General features: G+C 34.3%; 1 protein-coding gene across 1 annotated transcript in view; it reads right to left on the bottom strand.

The window, feature by feature from the left end:
- LOC129218187 (zinc metalloproteinase-disintegrin-like MTP8) overlaps positions 1-11,676 on the bottom strand; it is a 44,319-nt gene extending 32,643 nt beyond the window's left edge. Inside the window, exon 1 of the mRNA XM_054852406.1 lies at positions 11,636-11,676. The gene's annotated coding sequence lies outside the window, so the exon portion shown is untranslated. The remainder of the gene's footprint in view (positions 1-11,635) is intronic.
- Between the last annotated feature and the right edge of the window lie 3,700 nt (positions 11,677-15,376).

Raw genomic sequence — 15,376 nt, 5'->3', positions numbered from 1 at the left:
AGACATCCTTTAAAAATCTTACATATTTATATTTTGGACCTAATATCAAAGTGTAAAAGACTGGAGCTTTTTCTTTATTGTTATTTCTTTAAAGTTATCCGCATGAAATCCTTGATTAGCTGTAACTTTTATCATTCATAATTAAACATTATATGTCGATATAAACTTCTAAAGCGACCTCCGTAGCTCTGGGGCAAATAGCCCAGTCAATGAAAGTAAAACGAGCTGATGTGTGCATCACATGACTTCCTTTTACACCAATTTAATGCTATTTCCCTATTATTGCAATTTTAATGGGATTCTCTCTCTAACTCTTTAAATATCACTAGCAATGGCCACATTGAAAGCAGATTTAAAAAAAAAAAAAAAAAAATCGCCAAATTTTTCGCCAAGTTGGCGACAAAACTTGGCAACCAAAAGACTGGCGATATATCGCCAAGTGACCGCCAAATTATAACACCACTTGAGTTTGCATCGAAATTAACAATGATTTCCCCCCAAAAAGGTGCAAAAGACCCCTTTAGAAACACCCGAATGCAACCAAAATAGGAGGTGCACAACTAGACCCCACTACGAGTCTATGTACCAAATTTCAACTTTCTAGGACATACCATTTTTGAGTTATGCGAGATACATACGCACATACGCACATACGCACATACGCACATACGCACATACACACATACGCACATACATACAGACGTCACGAGAAAAGTCGTTGTAATTACCTCGGTGATGGTCAAAATGGATATTTCGCGTGTCTATACATTCTTAGGCACTTTTCCGCATGTGGTCGAATCGAAAAAAAAAACTCAACATTCATTTGGGGGTGAGCAAAATGGAAATTAAGGGCGATTTTTGAGTGAAAATTTTTTCGCGAATACAATACTTCCTTTTTTGTAAAAGGAAGTAAAAATAGGTTTTGTCGCAACTAATTTAGGGAAAGCTGAATTTTTGCAGGATGTTAGCAAATAAAGTATACACTAAAAAAATACTAAGTCCCGACCTCTACCCCTCTTGCTTTCCCTCCCACCCCGTCCGAAATATTGAAAGAGCAGTACTATGATTATACGCTTTTCGTGTCGCAACTAATTAGGGGAAAGCTGAATTTTAGCAGAATGTTAGTACATAAAGTATACACTAAAAATCGACAAAGTCCCGACCCCCACCCCTCTTACTCCCCCCCCACCCCCTCCGAAACACTGCAAGAGCAGTACTATGATTATACTCTTTTCGTGTCGCAACTAATTAGGAAAAAGCTGAATTTTGGCAGGACGTTAGTAAATAAAGAAAACACTAAAAAAACACAAAGTCCCGACCCTACCCCTCTTGCTTTCCTCCCCGCCCTCTCCGAAACACTTAGACCATCAAGAGTAGTACTATGATTATACGCTTTTCTTTTCGCAACTAATTAAGATAAAACTGAATATTTCACGATGTTAGTAGTGTGCACTAAAACCTTGACAGTCCCGACCCCAACCCTCCTTGCTGCTCCCCCCCTCCATCCGAAACATTGCACACTTGATCAGTTCAGTACTATGATTTTACGCATACAGCTTGAAAATTTATGATGTTACCGGAATGTTCCTTTTTTTATTTCACTCCTAACAATATTATTAACCAGTGGTGCCCAACCTACGGCCCAGGTTCCGTATCCGGCCTGCGAAGCTGATCCATGTAGCCCGTTGTTTTGTGAAATGTTATAACTCGAAGAGCACGATTAATGACAATGTTACAAATTGTTAGCCAAATATTTAGAAATTGGTTTCTGAAAACATTGTTGGGGGACCACTGCTATTCACAAATTCTAAAACATACACTTTTTATGTAGATAGCTCAGTTTCACCATTTAACCAACTTAATCATATGCAGAAAACTCACAACAAAAACCAAAAAGTAACTTCAACAAATTAATAGCTTTTTATCATTACGTCTTGGAAAGAAATGTTTGAACAAAATTTATAGATAATAATGTGATAATAATCATTTTCTTCAAATGGATCAACAATGTAATGACGTTCACTTAAAGTTTTTACTACCATAATGCAATTATTTGTTACAAAAGTTTATAATTCGTTTGTGTCGGCGATTGTTTACAAAAAAATTTTAATGCTTGGCTAATTATTCAAGCTTTAAATAAATCAGGAACAGTTTATTTGAACTGAGATTATTTTCTCGCAGCGGATATTATTAATGTTTAATATTGCTTTTGGTTATTATTTTTAAGTCTTATATAAGGGGCCATCTTCTAATATTTCGTTGGTTTGGTCCGAAATATTGTTACAGTGCATTCCACTACAGTGTCCACACATAGACGTGCAATCGAATTTAGCTTTACGACAGATACAGTTTGAAACACATAATGTTTTCAATTGCAAGATAATAATTGGAGAAGTTCACTTGAAGCAGAGGTATTCTTCATGAACTTAGGAATAAGTCTGTTGCATGAAGTATAATGCCAACCCCACTCTTCTGGGGGACGTTTAAAACCAAACCAAGTTTGAATCTGGTGTTGACCCTAAAAACTCTGGTAGAAACCTTTAAAAGATGTTGACGAGTGACATCTGAAGTTGGTGGAAGTTTTGATAAATTAAAAGTGGACTTTAGGAACATTTTTGCGATTACTTACTGTTTACAAACTTTTATTCAAACTTGGTTAGGTTTTAAGTTTCCAGCAGAAGAATGGATTTGGAAATATATTTCAAGCAACAGACTGATTCCTAAGATCATGACAATTACCTCTGCTCCAAGTGAAATTCTCCTACTCATATCTTGCAACTGTAAAACATTGTGTTACAAACTGTAGCTGTCGTAAAACTGGGTTCGATTGTACGTCTATGTGTGAATACTGTAGTGGAATGCATTGTAACAATATTTCAGACAAAGCTAACAAACTGTTAGATGCCCCCTTATAGAAAAAATGTAGTTATAATAACTTGATGCCCTTTTTTTTTTTGTTGAATGCAACCTGTTTTTCAGAAACCAGTTGCAACATAGTCCTCGAGTTGCAACATTTCGCAAAATAACTGTTCACAGTGATCAGTTTCATGGGCCGGATGTGACCCATGGGCCGTAGGTTGGGCACCACTGGTTTATAATATTGTAAGAAGTGAAATAAAAGGAATAGTTGAATCATCATTAGTTTTCGAGCTGTAACCGTATAATCATAATACTGCTCTTGCAATGTTTCGGACGGAGAGGGGGGGGGGGAAGCAATAGGGGTAGGGACTTTGTGTTTTTTAGTGTATACTTTGTATACTAACATCTTGAAAAAAAAATCAACTTTCCCCTATTTAGTTGGGACACGAAAAGCGTATAATCATAGTATTGCTCTTGCAATGTTTCGGAAGGGATGGGGAAGGGAGGGGAGGAGAGAAAGAGGGGTGGAGGTCGGGACTTTGTCTTATTTTAGTGTATACTTTTTGTACTAACATCTTGAAAAACATCCGCTTTCCCCAAATTAGTTGCGACACGAAGAGCGCATAATCATAATACTGCTCTTGCAATGTTTCGGAGGGGGTGTGGAGGAAAGCAAGAGGGGTGGGGATCGGGATTTAGTACTTTTTTAAAGAATATACTACGTACCAACATCCTGCCAAAATTCAGCTTTCCCTTAATTAGTTGCGACACGAAAAGCGTGTAATCATAGTACTGTTCTTGCAGTGTTTCGTAGCGGATGAGGGTGGGGGGGGGGGGTAGAAAGAGTGATGGGGGTCGGGACTTTGTATTTTTTTAAAGAATACATTACGTACTAACATCCTGCCAAAATTCAGCTTTCTCTTAGTTGCGACACGAAAAGCGCACAATCATAGTACTGTTCTTGCAGTGTTTCGGAGGGGGAGGGGGGGGGAGAAAGAGTGTTGGGCTCAGGACTTTGTTTTTTTAAAAGAATACATTATGTACTAGCATCCTTCCTAAATTCAGCTTTCTCTTAAGTAGTTGCAACTCGAAAAGCGCATAATCATAGTACTGCTTCGACAATGTTTCGAAAGGGGTGGGGGGGGGGGAAGAAGAGGTGTGGGGGTCGGGACTTTGTATTTTTTTAGTGTATACTTTATGTATTAACAACCTGCAAAAATTTAGCTTTCCCTAAATTGGTTGCGACACGAAACCTTTATTGACTGGGCTAAAAAGCTTTGTCATCTAAGCCGGATGCGGTCGTCGGTTTGATTCCAGCCGGTGCCCTGGATTCTTCCTTCTTTTGTGTTGTAAATCTTTCCTGGGTGTGTCCAGAGACAAGGCACTTTGTGCGCAGTCCTCTATGTGTGCGAAGCTGATTAGTTTCATAAAAGATATTGATTAACGATTTTTGAAGTGCAAACTTCTTTAGGCGCGTTGAGTATTTTTACGGTTGGAGAAACCATCCATTTCGTGACACCGTTACCTCACCGACATTTGGAAGTACACTGCGCATGCGTGGCTTCTCTCTGCTCCTTTACGTGCTTTGTTTTCGTTTGGCTTACGAGCCTCGGTAGAGAAGTCGGAGCTCGTTAGTCCCATAATCCGATTCCTGAGAGAGCGTGAGTTCGATCCTTACCCGGAACATTGCATTTCTTCTTCAGAAGTAAACATGGTTAAGCTTATATAATATTTTTGAATTAAAAACCTCTTTAGATGCGTTTGGGTATTTTTTGAGATAAGAAAAATACAATGTTTCTGATATCGATGAGATGTGTGTTTGCCGTTGCCACTCTAAAAATGGACAACTAACTGTAATGATTGCTGTTTATATTTCACCGGCTTTGTCTATAAACGCAATACAAGAATTTTTGAATGAATTTTTTTTTTTTTTTTTTTTTTTAAACGCTTCTGCATTACTTCAAAATAAAATTAGAAAGAGCTTTGATGATTTGTCAATAGTTTGGGTAAGGATTTCAACATCAACTTTGCAGATGATAAAAATCCACCAATAGATGAATTTTCAAATAGAAAATTTAATTTAAGGATTTCCAATGATTGCATTCTTAGCACAACGAGATATAAAACTACAATTGATGCAATCTTTACTAGATATTTAAATAGATTCGAACCAAAGTTTTTTATTTCTTATTTCACTTACCATCAACCTATAGTAGCAGTTTTTAATATAATGATTATATTGACGTGGATCAGGACGTAAAAAATTCATGATATTTTTGAAAAAAAAAAAAAAAAGAAGTTTTGATTTAACTCAGATTTTTTTATTTCAATCTTATTTTTATTAAGTTTTTTTTTCGAAGAACATCGAATTATCTGGCATTCCCCAAAATTCAAATTTACCGGCATGCTGGTCAATCTCATGGCATATCGGGCCGTGGTAGCCCGATCGGTAGAGTGTCGGATTCGGGGCCGGAGGGTCCTGAGTTCGAACCCCGATGGTCGAAGATTCACCGTCGTCATTAAAGGGGACTGGGCGACGTTAAATGTGCTCGTGGTCTCAATGTCCTCCAAGTGAAACGATACCTCTGGGGGTGCTTGCACCAGGTAGCTATTAGCTCCTGGTCTAGTTCTAAATTCTCATTAACTGTTCAATCCGGTGATGGTGCTGCCATCTATCGGTATAAAAAATAATGGAGGCAAGGCACTTAGTATGTAGTCCTCGACATAAATATAGTTGTATTCAGTTGTGACTCGGAATCGGAAATCATGGCATATCGACTCTTTTCGGCATGTTGGCTAAAGAGGGGTAATACAGTAAATTGATTGCGTTGGAAAGTTGAGTATGTGTATTGTTTATTATTTTTATGCATGAGAAAACTGAGTTACATAAACTAAAAATTTATTTAAAAATATTTCCTATATTTGTATCAATACTTTCTTCATAAACGAACTGAAATAGACCATACCAAAATGCATATACTTGATGCTCGGATTGCTGATTAACGTAAAAACTAGACTGTATTTGATATTTTGAATTTACAAATTATGTTTCTGATATCGGGGATACATGTGTTTGTCGTTGCCACTCTGCAAATTGCCATTTAATTGTAATGGTTGCTGTTCACTGGCCAAGTCTATAAACGCAATACAAGAATTTTTGAATGAAAATATTTCTTTTTTCTAATGACGCTTCTGCATTACCTCAAAATAAAATTGGGAAGAGCTTTGATGATTTGCCAATGATTTTGAGTGGGGATTTCAACATCAACTTTGCAGATGATAAAAATCTACCATTAAATGAATTTTTAAACATAGAATTTAATTTAACGATGTCCAACGATTTTAACCTTAGCTCAACGATATATAAAACTACAATTGAAGCAGTCTTTGTAAGATATTTAAATGGATTCGAATCAAAGTTTTTCTTTTCTTATTTTAGTTAATATAAACCTATAGTACCAGTCTTGGAATAAAATGATAATAATAATGATGATATGGGCGTAAAAAACCCCGATATTTTTGAAAAAAAGAAAATTTTAATTTAAATATTTTTTTAAAAATTTAAATCTGCTTTTTTTATTTTTTAAAAGAAACTTTAGAAACTTTCATAATTGATTAATTTATACATTTAAATAGAATTACATTAAAATTTAATGTTTTAAAAATTTTAAAGCAATTAAATTTCAAATAACAAGTTAATAAAACGTTTTCATATCATCACGCAAAACCTATTTGATACAGCTGCATATGATTCAAATCAAACTTAAAATAGATTGCATCGTTGTGCATATAAATGCATAAAATGAGAGCAAACAAATCGGCATTTGACTTTTGCCAAATGCCTTTTCATCCAAAAGCGCACTTTTTTTTTTTTTTCTTTTTTTCCCCGAATTTTATCTGCCATGCCACAAAATTCGAATTTCCGAATGCTGGTCAATCTCACAGCATGTCGGTACAGGAAATTGATTACGTTTAAAGTTCAGTATATGTATTGTTTATTATTTTTATGCATGGAAAACTGAATAACACAAACTAAGAATTAATTTTAAAATATTTCCTATGTTTGCGTCAATATATATTTTATAAACGAACTGAAATAGACCGTACCAAAATATATAATTGATGCTCGGATTGCTGATTAACGTAAAAACTAGACTGTATCTGATATTTTGAATTTACAAATTATAAAATTTTAATTTTTGAAACTACAATTAATTTTGAATGAAAATTAATTTTGCACTATATACACACACATGCACGCGAGCACAAACACACCAAATCTATTTTGACGTTTTAAGTTTTCTGCAATTCCATAGCTGCCTAATTTATTTTCATTGTGGTTGGTTCAAACTGTGACCGTTATCAGTTGAAGTTTGTTTTTTGAAAGTGTTGTTGTTGCAGGCCAAGGCTGTGGAGTCGGAGTCGGACTGATTTTGGGCTAAAGGAGAATCCGAGTCGTTGAAAAACGTACCGACTCTGACTCCGGGCTTCTTTTTTTTTCTCTAATTTTCACTTACTCTCTTAACATAAAAAAAAAACTGACTACAAATTGGTTCGATTTACGTATATAGACCTCCTAATAATAAAAAAAAAAACCATTGGCAACTATCTGGCTTCTTCATTTATCGAACTTTCACTTTCGGTAATAGCTTACTCCACCAACCCGCTAGTTTACTTGTTTTTTAACTTTCTTGAACTAATAACAACTGTCCGCAAACGGTTTTGTTGCCTGCAACATTTTTTTCAAATAAAAATAATAATATATTTTTCATTCTGATCTCAATTAAACAGTAAAAGAAAGGTATCCCTTGAGCAAGTCGGAAAAATATATCAGATTTTTCAATCTAAAGATTATGTCTATAATCTTTTTTTCTCACTAAAATGTATGAAATAAAACAAGTAGGGGAGGGGGGTCCAGCATAAATTATGCAGTTCGTTTTATTTGAAGTTTTTCTAAAAAAGATGAATTTAACGCTAAAGCAGCATGTAAAGTAGTAAACAATGTGAATTGTCCGTTTCTGTGAGTGGCATTGAGGTCAAAATTGGTTTAGCAAGAAATATCCATTTAACATGAAGAAATTAAAAAATACGTATGCAGAATTAGATCGACAAATAAGAGGGTAGATATCGATTAAAGGTTGCGTTCGATGAGCAACCGGTAGCTCACCGGTTAAAATAATGACGTCAAATAATGACAGCGCCTCCAATGCTTTAGCATTCGCTGACGTCACTAGCTGTCACGTGATCAATCGACTGGTCGCTACCGGTTGAGCTCGTCAAACGTAAGCAAAGTTTCACGACAGGTGAGTCAATTTTATGCATGATGCTTACAAAATGGTTTATGTATGTATATATAGTAAATATTTATTTCAGCCCTGATGTTTAAAAACAGTTTATTGCACTTAGGAATTGCAATACCGGACCAAAAAATCGATAACAGAATTCGGTATTTTTAAAACGTGATACCGAAATACTGGTATTAATACCGGTATTTGAAATTTCCCAAAAAATTCTTGAAAGTATATCGTTTTGTTGCCACATTTCATAATTTTGTATAAAAATTGTATTATTTTTGAAAACGTATTGGGAACAAATATAAAATGAAGGAACAAATGTCACAATAAAAAATCAATAATAGTAAAAAAACGTAATGCATCTATTGACTTGTCTCTAAGCCTGGAACTCATTTAATGCTCAACTTTCCTTCAATTGAAAATACTCTTTCTGAATTCACGCAAGTCGGTGGTACTGTTAACAATGCGCGATACACCTCTTCTAATTGCCTAGAAGTCCATCATCTTCAACTTATTCAGTCTCTTACGTGATATTTCTGGAAAAATCCCTTTGTCTGTTTGTGTGTATTTCTTGTATTGTGTGTACTATTATAATTTTTTAAAGACTTAGTTGCAATTTCTTTCCGAGATACGATACTTTTCCAATATTAACATAATTTTCTCTTGAGCACGAGAGATTTGATTTTTATTATTAGCCCTTTGGTTTGAGATTTACAAACTTGACTAAATTTGATCTTGTTAGTTTCTCATATTCGTTTTCGCGTTCTTTTCAAAATTATTTACAATTAAAATGATGTAAATATCTCAAATATGTTTCAAGTGATTATGCTTAACCTCTATGCAAATTTTCAAGGCACTATATAATTTCTAAATATCATCTTGCAAGCATAAAGTGAGACATGACAACAAAACAATACCGGGACAACAAATTACCGTTTGTTTTACTAACAAGAAAAAGTTTTTTGCCTATATTCAGTACAGTTAAGACAAATATTTAAAGAAAATATCATGAAGTATTACTGCAATTGATGGTTGGAATAAATTATTCATAGAACAATGCATTCGAAATCACACTTGAAATTAACTTTCCCTGAAGGGAAAGTGAGTGATCAGGGAAATAGAAAAAATAAAACATGGTATACAAAACGCACAGAAATGCGATTCATCTATCTGGAAATGAAAATATTATTTTGCAATTTTTTCCGCTGCTTTTGTTTAATGATATTCTATTAGCTCGTGCTTTTGAAGAAAAATGTTTACATCAATAGATTGATATGATAGTTCTGTATCACGGAAAAAGAAATGTACATTTAAAATAGAAATAGATTTTTGATACGTTAAAATTGAAAATTCTTTAATATTTTAACTATTTATTATCTTCAGCTAATACCGAAATACCGGTATTTTACCTCAGCAAATACCGGTGTTCGGTATACCAGTATTGCAATCCCTAATTGCACTTTATTAAAGCTTAGATAATTTATGGTGGAAAATAATAAAAATAATTTCCAGACATCGTAGAAGGCATGATGACTGGTTCTTAACTGGTAAGGTGGAATGTCTTACAATCCTGAAGAATTGGACTTTTGCATTTACGTTTTACAATGCTTACACATATGGCTTTATATGTATGTGTATGTTACTTACAGTACTGTTTCAGTTGTCTTTATATAAATAATTAATGCAAAAACTATTAGGAACTTTAATTTGTCAAAAGTTGTGCACTGCACAAGAAATCTGACGTTATACCTCGCCAGTTACGGTACAAAATATCACTTACCAGTTAAGGGTTGCATTAATGTGAAGAATTAAAATTGTGCAGAAGTGAAATTTCTGCACGATTTTAAGAAATTGATTAATTAAAGGCGATTGTTTCTTGAATAATCTTTTTGGGGTACCAAGTTGGTTATGTGCTAAAATTTTCTTCAAAGTATTCTTCCTTATTACGCTTCGTTCGTTTAAAATTAATAAAATTCTTTAAGCAAAACGGTGCATAAGTAACATCGCAAGAAAAAAAAAATGTTGTGCATATGTGTGGTCTTTGAGACATGGGCAGTTCCAGCTTTAGGTTTTGGAGGGGAATATGAACACACAAATCGAAAGTGGAGGAGGAGTCGTAATGGTAATATTCGGTCGCTAACAGGAGGCTTTCTGAGAATTTCTTGGAATTTGAGTCCAAAAAACGTAATTTTAGGCTCTATTTATTTGTGTTAACAGGGGTTTACGTCATGATCCCCATGATCCACTCCCCGGATCGGCTTTTGTTTTGTTATTAATTTGGATTCAGAACTTTCATTTCAATTTGGTTATACAAGTTTTTTACATTTTTGGTGAATATAGCGCTGGCTCTTTAGATGCATTTAATTATGACATTACATCCAATTTAAATTGTTATGCTTTAAACTATAATTTCCTCTGTCTCGGAATATGATTTAATTGAAATCTTCGTGCATAAATCGATCTTCGTGCATCGTGTAAGTCATGTTGCCAAAAATTTGAGCAACATTAGTCACTCAGAAAATGCATCGTCTTTAATCATATTTCGTTTAATTTAGAGTTATTTTTCGTTCAGAAAAAATGGATGCCTCATCACCCATACTTCAATACAATTAAATAGAAAGCACATTTAAATTGGAGAATCGAAGAAAATATTCCTTAAAAGTTTCTGAGAATGGAGATTTGAATTGATATATTTATATTAGCTATGAAGTGGTGTCATTTGAGGTTGGCTTGTGATCAATTGGGTTTTTTGGCGCAAGAGCCACAATTGACTAGACTGCGCCAAATGATTGTTAAAAAGTAGAACACTAGAGGCTGTGAAGGGATTGACCATAGAGCTAGTATGCAACTCGAGCTTGATTCGAAAGGCAGATATTGGCGATCAATATGAGGGGTGGTCAAATAAAGGTGGGAACGTTATATTTTGGCTATCTTTCTCTCCTAAGGTACGTTTTAAACTAAATTTTTACTCTTTATACCACTGCGCGCTCCAAACAGCAGTGGTCAAAACCGCTACTCCCCCCACACCATATGTACCTAATTATAGTACCTAATCATATTCTTAGCGCGCACTCTAATTGAAAATTAATAGTACTTTTCTCGTGAAATATTTTATAACGGGTTACTTGAATTTTGGATCACCCTTTATATCGGATTTTTTTTTTGCAAACTGCTTCAATGGGGTTACAGAGAGCATTTTTCTTCGAGATAAACTGCAATAGGTACAAATAGATTTATTCGGACGTTCCTGATAAGCAACAATCTTAACCTTTTTTAGCTCTTCAAAGTAGAAACACCGAATGAATTAAAGTTAAATTTATTTCTTGAAATGTTATCGAGTACACATTTTACTGTAATTTCACAAAAATATTTTACAAAAACATTGCTGCGAATGATTACCTGAACTTTTCAAGTTTCTATTAAAATATGTAATACATTTCAGCGACATCATCAAGGAACTAGTTTCTTGAAAGTTTTCTTACCTGACAAAATAAGAAGATGATGTACACCCAGAAGACAAGTGCCATCCTGCAAACACCGACTAATCTGAATATTTGGGATAACATTGAAGCGAGTAGATACAATGGTAAGTAAAAAATAAAGTGATCCTTTTCCACCGGACACGCAAGTTTTCATTGGACGTTGATGGATCCAATCAGAGACTGAAAGCTTGCTCTACCGTGACGGTTTCTCCACCATTTCTCTCACTTTTCAATAGGATTTGTAATACAATTTTTAATCCTTCGGTAGAAGCTTCTGTTAAAATTCCAAAGCAAAAAGATGCGATATTTTGAAATTATATGACAAATGAGATTACGAAAGAAATATTGTTGCCTATTTCTGATTTTTATTTCCTAAAATACTTGAACTTCCCAATATATTTTATTAAAATAAGTCCTCTAGTTTCCTCTGGATAAAATTTACGATTTATTACAAGTCCTTATAATGCTAAAAATATCCTTCATTCGAAATTCGCCTAAAATGTCCCGTGACGTTAAAAGCCCTTAAATCTCTTATCACATTAGACATTTCTCTCTCAGGGTCAGATTCCCCCCCCCCCCCGTTTGTCTAGTTTATACTAACAGAAAATGTTTTTTTTTTGAACTTGAAGGCAACTTATTCAGACTACGGAAGATGTTTTTTGACAACAGACAATGATCTCTCAACCTTGGTGACCAGGGCTTAATTTTTATCTAAAGAAGTGCAGGAGCCCTATAGTCTTGAGAGCTTATTTTAGTGCATAAATATTCCAAATCCAGTTCTATGTGTGAAAATTCACACAAAATCGAAAAGCAGTGCATGAACTGAGCTCCTGTGCATATTAAGCCCTGTTTGTTACTGTTTTAAAGTTTGAGGGCACTGTTTTAAAGTTAAAGAGGTTTTTAGCAAACAATTGCTTGAAGCTACGGCTTTTTATGCTTCTTACATTATAATCACGTACTATCTACCACTTTGCTGTTATTCTCAGATTTAATGAGATGACATTTGCCTCTTGTTCGATCATTGACCGTTCCAGGCTGATGAGTGCATGACAAGAATGAAACTGCAGTCTTTGTGTTTTTTAACTGAGTTGTCGGTATATTGTATGCAGTTCTGCTTTAGCCCTGGCTTAAGGGATGTAACTTACTGCTAAATTCCTAAGCTTTTACCATCAATTTCGAGTTGAACCGCACAATTGTTTGCGTTCTCTCGCTGGTGTGCTAAGTTATTCAAGTTACAAGTTTGTCGGTACTCTCAGCTTCAATGAGATTTTCGATCCGCCTCTAGCTCGTTTATTGACTATTTCACACTGATGAATCCATAAGAAGGACGAAACTGCAGTCTATGGATCTCATAACCGGACGGTCGGTATATTGTATGTAGTTCTGCCTTATTTCTGGCTTAAGGGCGGTAACTGACTGCTAAACGAAATAGAATATTCATACGGGGATCAAAACTGCTAAATATAGATTTAAAAACCGAAGGCTTGCTTACATTTTCAACTCCAAAACCTGGCTTCATAATTCGTGAAAAATAATTTAAAAAAATGAATTAATTTAAATTGGTAGCTAATAAAATATTGCCTGCTTTTGCTCCCAGACTTAAATACAGAGGCTACGAACCTTCTTTATGTCGCGATCCATTTTTTTAACAATTAATGCCATACAAGCGTACACGCTCACGCATGCGACACAGCTCGTGTGTGAAAAGCGGAGCACCCATTTTAGAAAGTCCACAAATCCACAGACACTCATTCTATAGTGTTCGAATTAGTTGGGACAAAGATTGAAATAGATGGGAATATTGAAAAATTGCTTAGTTAGTTTTTGAGAGAGGAGAAAGTAACATTTGCCATTCTTTCATTGTAGTGTACGAAGTAGGGATACAACGCCAAAGATAACACTGTGCGGCAAAGATATACCTTCAAAATGCTTCGGGCATAACTGAATCCAAATATAATCACCGTTTTCCCCAAACGCGTCACATTTTTCGAAAATGGCGCCCCTCAATTTGTTTTAGTTTTCGACAGTTTCATAGCTGTGTCATTCTCACAGAAAAGGTACAAATAGGCAAAAAAAAAATTCTTTTAACAAAACTAAGTAAAAAAATAATAATAATTGCATAAATGTTTTTGTTTGTTTATAAATTATGTCCCTATAGTGGTGGTTAAGTTTTCTATTTTATTTTTAAAAGGATTTTAAATATTTTAAATCCCACCTCGTCCACGGAGGGGATACAATAGTCAACGGAGGATATTTTTATGTAAGAAAGTGTCAATAAAGGTTGTTATGAAAGTAAACATGCGTTTTAAAGCTATATGAACTATTATGTGACTCTTACTTAACATTAACAAATTAAAATGTGGAGGCTTTTGAAATAAAGACTCAAGAACTCGCTCTTTATGAATATCCTATTTTATTGAAAAAAAAAAAAAAAATCAACATTCTAGCATTTGTAACAAAATCAATAAAGTGCAACCTAATTTAGTTGGAAAAGAAATTATCGAAAGTATGTTCTTAGTTTCATTGATGAGTAAAAAAAAAACCCTAATAAATCAAAAGTTTTTTTTTTTTAATTCCAAAAAAAAAAAAAAAAAATTCATTTTCTTTTTTTTTTTTTTTTTTTTTTTTTGAAGAACTTGGCAAAGGCCGATTTAACAAGCTTCGCGGGCCGCTTCTGGTTCGCAGGTTATAGGCTGTGCACCCCTGCTGTACAACAACATAATCATTGATTTTTGGTTTGCTTCTTATCCTTTCTCGATGAATTAGACAGGTGAGGTATCTTGCTTCCATATTTATTTGGTCTTTTTTAAATACAAGTTCATGGATTTTCATTGTTCCTGGAAACGGTGAAATATGCTTTGGAATTTGTTTATCTAAATCACTTATGAAACTTTCTCCAACATTTTTTATTATTACATTCTTACAGTTTTTTTGTAGTACCGAAACTAAAGTTTCACAGTCTGGGATATCTGTTTTCTGGGCAACTAAATTGTCAGCTGTTCTTTTTATTGCTGCTCCAACTCCATCTGGAGCACCTTTTCCGTGAGAGCTTTCACTATAGTGCCACTGAATTTCCTCCACAATAAACTGAGAGGATAAATATCCACCTATTAACTGAAACATTGTTTTGTTTTTGTACTGAGCACTGGGGCCATCACTGAGAAAATGAATTTTTTTTAAATCAGGTATAAGAGACTTTAAATTATCTTTGAGTGAAAGCAAATGAGCAGTAACAGCTGATGCATCATGCCTATTACATGCACTAATTGTTCCATATAAAATAGGACTTTCCTTAATATCTTTATGACAATATACAACACAAGTATGTATAGTTACCTGTGGCTTTGAACCACCAAAGTGGGCTGATTGAATTTCTCTGTGAAACTTACATATATAATTTTCGGAAAAATCGATATGCATTAGGATTTCATTCCTTTTCAAATTTGTTTTTATATCTGAAATCATTTGATATTGGTGTACAATGTTAGATGTATGATTAAAAAATTTTATGATATCAGAAAAAAAATAATTTCACTAATTCTTTTTTTGTACTCTCAATATCCACTTTCATGGTTCTATGGCAAATTTTTGTTTCACCTTTAATCTTCATAGTAACTTTTTTGTTAACCTATTTTGGAAGTAGCACAGGTTCATCTTGAAAGTCATTTATTTTAATTTCTTTTAATTTGCAGGCATCATATTTACGATTTAGGCAAAGTTCTCTCTGAGGATCACAACATG

The sequence above is a fragment of the Uloborus diversus genome, chromosome 3 (assembly GCF_026930045.1).
Source record: "Uloborus diversus isolate 005 chromosome 3, Udiv.v.3.1, whole genome shotgun sequence".
NCBI lineage: Eukaryota > Metazoa > Arthropoda > Arachnida > Araneae > Uloboridae > Uloborus > Uloborus diversus.
Note: the sequence above shows the minus strand (reverse complement) of the source record. Positions and strands in the feature narration are given on the sequence as shown.